Raw genomic sequence first — 7,832 nt, 5'->3', positions numbered from 1 at the left:
AGTTGTTGAGCTGTTTTTTTTTGGGGGGGGGGTTACAGAAAATGCACCAAAGATTTTGCGATTGACTTGCCTAAGATCCAGAACAAAGCACCGCCTTTTGGAAATTAACCCCTGGAGGTCGATTCCGCCTTTTAATTCCCGGTAATGTCCAGGAAAATCCGGACATATGGCAGCCCTGCTTTAGGATTTTGTTCATACAGCAGCCTAAACTGTAGTTAACGGTCTTCTGGGTTTACGAAGGTCCCCACCTCCACAGGGGCAAAGGCATAGCCTCCTACCCCATAAGGCTACGTTCTGGGACAGAGGGGATGCTGCATTTAAAAAATGATGTCTGGCTCCCTTCTATTGCAGCTGTCATGCCCAATGGGTAGTGATGAATGAGGCAGCAGCCTCTGTTCCATTCAGCTACACCCACCTTGCTTCATCTAAGCTAAATGAGAATTAATGACTCTCTTTCTCCTCCCTGTAACCGTTGCAAAGAGATCAAGCTTTTTAACCACCACCTTCCCACATAGGACTCCAGCTCTTAGTCAGAATCCTGCCTTAACTTTCTTCAGCAGAGTGAAGCATCTCTCTCTTGAGGTTCTTCCAAGGTCACTGCTTGGAACCTGGGCAGATACAAGTCAGTGGTTTCCTTTATAAAAGCTCAACACTTTGAACCTCAGAGCATGGGAAGTCAACCATAGTTTGGCAGAAAATTTGGATATTATAATTTTGAATGTTTTGAATGTGGGTCTTATTGGATTGTTAAAATGGGAAACTGTGTGTGTGTGTGTGTGTGTGTGTGTGTGTGTGTGTGTGTGTGTAAAGGTAAAGGGACTCCTGACCATTAGGTCCAGTCACTGATGACTCTGGGGTTGCGGCGCTCATCTCGCTTTATTGGCCGAGGGAGCTGGCGTACAGCTTCCAGGTCATGTGGCCAGCATGACTAAGCCGCTTCTGGCGAACCAGAGCAGCACACGGAAACGCCATTTACCTTCCTGCCGGAGTGGTACCTATTTATCTACTTGCACTTCATGCTTTTGAACTGCTGGGTTGGCAGGGGCAGGGACCAAGCAATGGGAGCTCAACCCGTTGCGGGGATTCGAACCGCTGACCTTCTGATCAGCAAGCTCTAGGCTCTGTGGTTTAAACCCACAGCGCCATCCGCGTCCACACACACACACACACACACACACACACACACACACACAATTTTGGGGTCTTCCTAAAACAACATTTGGGGTGTCCTGGTTTTTACTTTTTGAAATATGGCAACCCTGGCCCAAGTGGCAAGACTGCAAAGCAGGGGTGAGGGTGGGGAACCTGTAGTCTTCCCCATGTTGCTGGACTACAACTCCCATCACCCCTGACCCCTCAACCATGATCACAGGGGCTGATGGGAGTTGGAGTCCACCATCTGACTATAGCAGGTATAGGCAAACTCGGCCCTCCAGATGTTTTGTGACTACAACTCCCATCTTCCCTGACCACTGGTCCTGTTAGCCAGGGATGATGGGAGTTGTAGTTCCAAAATATATGGAGGGCCGAGGTAGCCTCTGCCTGGACTATAGGGTAGGACTAGCCCAATACAATTAGGCAGTGGAGGCAAACCACAAAATAGTGCCCCTCGCTCCACCAGGGAAGAAGGGGTGAATAAAGATCTACTGTCAGGAGGGTGGCACTGAGGAGGAATGGTGGGAGCCTCCCCCTCCCCCTCCCCCTCCCCCTCCCCCTGATCCAGATCCTGACTCTTCCCAGGAGCAGGAGGACAGTATAGATTTGGAACAGTGGTTTGCAGAGGGACCTATGTAGTTCAGAAGGCAGAAGCTGGAAAATACTGGATGGGGAACAGCTAGGAGAAGAAACACTGGAAGAGAGAGGGTTAAAAGATTCACAGTCTCTGGAAAGTATTCACCACACCCCCTTCCCCAAGTCATGGAGAGCTCAGAAAGTGTTAAAACAGAAAGTGCAGAGGCTACAGGATCAGACTTAGGAGTGAGGTAGTTTAATGGGGACAGAGGGGCAGAGTAAGCCTTAGCTGGGAGCACCGCCATTCTTGGAGATATGTTCTTTTGTCACTCACTGTAATTATTACAGAATCTAACTGGTAAGACGTTCCTTTCATTTGATCTTTTTATTTACTGCCATGGAGGAGGAAGCTGATTCCCCGAAGCTTGACAACTCGGAGCCCTAACCCACGGGGTCACCGTTTTTGCCAAAAGCCCAACGCCGTCCAATTCACTGGAAAATGCTGCCAAACACCCCCTGCAAAGTTTGGTGGTGCAAACCACATGTTTCATGTTACCTGAAAAACTGTGGCGAAACTGGGGGCTCATTTTCCCACCTGCCATGAAATGTGAGGTTTGCACCGCCAAACGTTCCAGGGGGCGTTTTGCAGGCATGGCACCATTTTTGAGTGAATCGGCCGACGTTGGGTTTCTGGCAAACACCGTGACCCTGCGGGTTAGGGCACCGAGGGCTGATTTTTTCACATTCTGTGAAACATGCTGTTGGTACCGCCAAATGTTGCAGAGGGTTGTTTCGAAGTTGTTTGGCGCTGTTTTTCAGTGAATCGGGAGATGTCTGATTTCTGGCGAGGGTTCGTTTTTTGACCCACTGTGAAAAGTAGCGTTTGCACTGCCAAACGTTGCAGGGAGCCATTTGCAAGTGTTTGGTGCCGTTTCTGAGTGAATCAGGCAACAGTATATTGCCGAAAACTGTGACCCCGAGGGCTCAGGGCACCGAGGGCTCATTTTTTTGCCTACCTGGAAACATGGCGTTTGCACTGCCAAATGCTTCAGGGGGCAATATTCAGGTGTTTGGTGCTGTTTTTGAGTGAATCGGACGCATAGCTGTCAACACTTTCCTTTTTAAAAGGGAAATTCCCTTATTCCAAATAGGATTCCTTGCAAGAAAAGGGAAAAGTTGACAGCTATGATCGGATGATGTTGGAATTTTGGCGAAATCCGTGACCCATGGCTGAGGGCTCATTTTTTGGCCTACCTGGAAATGTGGAGTTTGCACTGCCAAACGCTTCAGGAGCAATTTGCAGGTTTTTGGCACCATTTAAGAGTGCATCAGATGACACATATGGTCCATAGCTGTCAAGTGTCCCTTATTTGAAGGGACAGTCCCTTATTCCAGTGCCATGTCCCTCTGCTGTCCCTTATTGATGGATGTCCCTTAAATGATGTCCCTTAAATTTCAAAGGAAGCAGCTCCTCTCCCTCCCTCCGTGCCGGTCAGGGAGGAGGGAGGCTCCAACTGTGTTGCTTAGCTGTGTTGCTCACCCAATAAGAAGTCTAAGAAAGACTGGGGGTGGAGCTTGCATGCCTTGTGTGTGGCTAGTTAATGCAAGCTGAGGGGGGTTTTGAATGCTGGACGCCATTTTGTTGCACGTGCTGCTGCAAACTTTGCAATGCAAAGCCAGGCCGGGGAGCCATCTTAAGTTGAGGCTGCATAGGCCATGTGGTGCATGTGAGTCAGATTCTATCCAGTTGAACCTCTGGTTACAAATTTGGTTGGACAGTGTTCTCGAAGCTACCAGCATGAGTTTGACCAGACTGCAGGAGGACAGGAAGACTGGAGTGCCTGGAACAGGTGAGGCTGCAGGTCCCTTATTTTGGCTGCTCGTCCCTTATTTTCAAGGCTGCTGGTCCCTTATTTTCAAATCTGTAAGTTGACAGCTATGATATGGTCACAAGCCCCCCCCCCCACCTAGGTAACTTTATTGGTATATCAGCAGAATATTTTTACTGCAGACTTTATTGACATATCAGCAGGACATTATTATTGCAGACCACAAGCTGTCCTGATTTCTATGCTCCTAACCACTGTATGTTAAATTCAAGCCACTTCCATATCTAATGAAGACAATTGTCTAACCAACAGACATAGCACTGTATGTTTGTTTAACCAACAGGCATAGATGTGTCCATAGATACGTGTTCATGTTCCAACTGCATAGCTACATCCTGTGCACTTTTGCAAGGTTCTCATAAAGTTCACCTTGTGGTTAGGCATCTCTTCTAATATTTGAAGCAACTAAAGCATTAATAATTGCTAATGCTTAAGGTAAAGAATGGCCAAGCTATAGATCTGAAATGAGTACACTCAAATAAATGTTTGAATACGTTAAACAAAACATCTTATTTTATAAGCAATGAAGAGGCAACAGTATATTATTTCTGACATGCTATAATCCTGATTCCGGAGCAAAGCGAACAAGCCCCCCCAACAGATCCATTATTTTCAAAATCTTCTCCATACAAAACACCATCTTTGGCAAGTGCAGATTTGTTGTGATTCAAATCTACATTAAAACCATGCTTGGTCAGGGTTGACGCACTCAGTATATTGCCTGTTAATTTGGGCAAGTAAACTACACCTCTCATTTCATTACAAACAGTTTTTCTGCTTGCAACGAACTTGAGTGAACCTGCTCTTTTTCCTTGCACAGATATTTTATTGCCATTTGCAACTGTAACTGTCCCTGATGAGTTTTCACCTAACTCTGACATCATCCGATTCACTCCAAAGCGCCTGCAAATGTCGACATGAGTCCTACTGCAATGTTTGGCAGTTAAAGAGAGCTGAGTGGAGGGTGCTCGTGTAATCTCATTGTACACAAGTTGTACAAGTGACAATAAAGTATTTCAGTTTTAAAACAACACGTTTCACAGCGCCCCACAAAACGATCCCCTCAGTGTCAAGATATAACCAAAAACGACACCGTCCGATTCACACAAAAGCGGATCCAAACACCGGCACAAGCCCCCTCAAAGGTTTCTTGGTCAAAACTCCACATTTCACAGTGCCCCACAAAATGTCCCCTCGGTGTCCTAACCCACGGGGTCAGGATTTCGCCGTAAATCTGACGTCGTCCGGTTCCCTCCAAAGCGGCGCAAAACGTCAGGACATGGTCTCCTACAAGGTTTAGCACTCAGATCTCTATGTTTCACAGTGTCCCACAAAATGAACCCACAAGATTTTGCCAATAACCCAACGTCGTCTGATTCCCTAGAAAGTGGCACCAAACAAGTCCTACAGTTTGGCACCATTTCCGAGTGAATCGGACGATGTTGGTTTTTGGGCGAAAAGCGTGATCCACGGGTCAGAGCTCCGAGGGCTCGTTTTTTGGCCTACCTGGAAACACAGAGTTTTGTAGGGTGTTGTAATGGTTATAAAGGGTTGCTCGTGCGTAAGTTACTGCCACTCCTGGGCCAGGTTGCCTGGTTAAACCTGTCCTGGCTGACAGCCCTTCACTCCGTGGCTGTTCAGTCACTAGCAGTATCCGTCAGTGGGCGTTTTTTGAACCTCTTCCAGCAAAGAAGTTGTTTGACGCCCAGTCTCCTCCTACTCTCCCTGCGCGGAAGTCTTCTGCGCAGGGAGGGAGTGGGCAGAGGAGTGCCCGTGCTCTCCCCACTGTTTTCGGGCGAAGAGTCTTGGAGACCCCTCTCCGAATCCCCCATCTGCCCCCCCTTCTCTACTGGTGTTGCGCTGATTCCCTTCCCCAGCCGATGAGCTCCCTCTCTCCTTGCTGGCCCCCTCTCCAGCATCGCTTGGGAGCCTTGCCTCCACCTCTGACTCTGATGTCAGTTCCCTGACAGGTGTTGTGGTATTTTTAGGGATGTGGGGGAGGGGGTACGCCTACGGTTTTCCTTTCCTTTCCTTTCCTTTCCTTTCCTTTCCTTTCCTTTCCTTTCCTTTCCTTTCCTTTCCTTTTCTTTTTTTGGTATTTGCCAATTGTGTGTTTTCACCTTCACTTCCCAGGCTGAGCATGCACTGGATTCTGGGTTTGGCATCACATAAGTACAGCAATGTTCTGCCTAGGAAATTGCACCGCCTTTGCTAAGTTTTCACATTTTAAGAGGATGATAGTGAATTAATGTCTGCTCGCCCTAATGACACACTGCCTTTTGAAAGTACTTTGAGCCTCGAAGCCACTTCCCTCTTGGTTTCCTTTTCATTGCTGTAGCTTTGAATTAATATTTTTTTTAAAAAAAACCGCTTAAGACAAAAATGAAAGCCATTGACTTGCCTGATCTTCGCTTGAGGTTCTAATGACTGTGGAAGTGGCAATATCTGCAAATGTTCCTTTCAAAAAAAAAAAATTGCTTTAAATATCAAAATCTAAAATGGCCATTGAGTGTACGATGGCTCACTCTCTCACTGCAGTGCTGGCTGTGCGAATCCGATCCGAGCTGCCGGGTCGCCGCCCACTGTGGAGGGGGAGGGTGCCAGGCGTGCGTTGCGGTGCGGAGCGGAGAGAGAGCGAGGGAGGGACTATCTGGGGGAGGGACAGTGTAGCGGCCGCCCAGCACAGCGCTGAGCGCGGGAGAGAACCACACCCGACCAGCCCAGGCAGCAGCAAGAAGAAGCTGGCAGTGGCGGCAGGTTAGGGGGCACAAATTACTTGCCTTGCCCCAGGTGCTGACAACCCACGCTACGCCGCTGTCTACATTCCAACAGAGGTAGCACCTATTGCAGGGGTGAGGAACCTCCAGGTGTTGCTTAGTCATGTTTGCTGCAACTACTGGTCTGCAACTACTGGTCCAACTGGTCACGTTGTTCAGATGCCTGATTATCGTCTTCCAAAGCAAGTACTCTATTCAGAACTTAAAAATAGAAAGCATAATGTGGGTGGTCAACAAAAGAGGTTTAAGGCAAATCTAAAAACAAATGTAGTCTAAACGCTGACAACTGGGAAACACTGGCCTGCGACAGCTCTAATTGGGGAATAGCCTTTACCAACGGTGTCATGGACTTTGAAGACGCACAAACTCAGGATGAAAGGGAGAAATGTGATAAGAGAAAGGCATGTTTGGCAAACCCTCACCGTGATCAACTCCTGCCCAGAAACCTATGTCTCCACTGTGGAAGGATGTGTGGATCCAGAATTGGCCTCCACAGTCACTTACAGAGAGCCAGTGTGGTGTAGTGGTTAAGAGTGGTAGACTTGTAACCTGGTGAACCGGGTTCGCGTCTCCGCTCCTCCACATGCAGCTGCTGGGTGACCTTGGGCCAGTCACACTTCTTTGAAGTCTCTCAGCCCCACTCACCTCACAGAGTATTTGTTGTGGGGGAGGAAGGGAAAGGAGAACGTTAGCCGCTTTGAGACTCCTTCAGGTAGTGATAAAGTAGGATATCAAATCCAAACTCTTCTTCTTCTTCTACGGACTCACTGTTAAGAACGTTAAGAATGGAAGACAATCTTGATCTGCTACAAGTGATCGCCAAAGAAGAAGAATGTGGTTCAGCAACATCTTTGGGACCAAAAATTCCCCACATCACATGTCACCTATGGAAATTCTTTTTTCTTCCTAAGTGTATAGAATTTATGGGGAAATCTGGTACTTTCTAGATGTTGCTGGACTCCAACTTCCATCAACCCTAGGCTGCATGATGAGAAATGATGGGAGTTGGGAGGGCTGCCAAAAGTCCCGATTTTCCTGGACGTTACTGGGATATCAAAGGCAGAAAGGAATTTCCAAAAGGTGGCGCTCTGTCCTGGATCTTGAGCAAGTCAATTGAAAAATTGTGGTGTTTCAGCTCAACAACTTAGAAAACTCAGTAACTGTGTAGCACCCTGCTTGTGGTTAACGCTTAGCTGGAATGAAATATTCAACGCAGCAATAGAGAAATTAAAATAGTAATTTATTTGTCAGACAAATAAATGAGAGGCTCAGTGGTACATGGTTACCAAGCTCTGGCCTGGCCTCCTGCCATTCTGGCCAGCACTTATATTTCCTTAATCCAGCCCCCTTGCTCCTCCTGTGGCTGCCTCTGTCCAATCAGCCTGGTTGAAATTCCTATTGGCTGTTTGCTAGAACCAATCACAAGAGATACACC

The sequence above is a fragment of the Podarcis erhardii genome (assembly GCF_964252035.2).
Source record: "Podarcis erhardii genome assembly, chromosome: 2".
NCBI lineage: Eukaryota > Metazoa > Chordata > Lepidosauria > Squamata > Lacertidae > Podarcis > Podarcis erhardii.
This window is presented reverse-complemented; position numbering follows the sequence as displayed.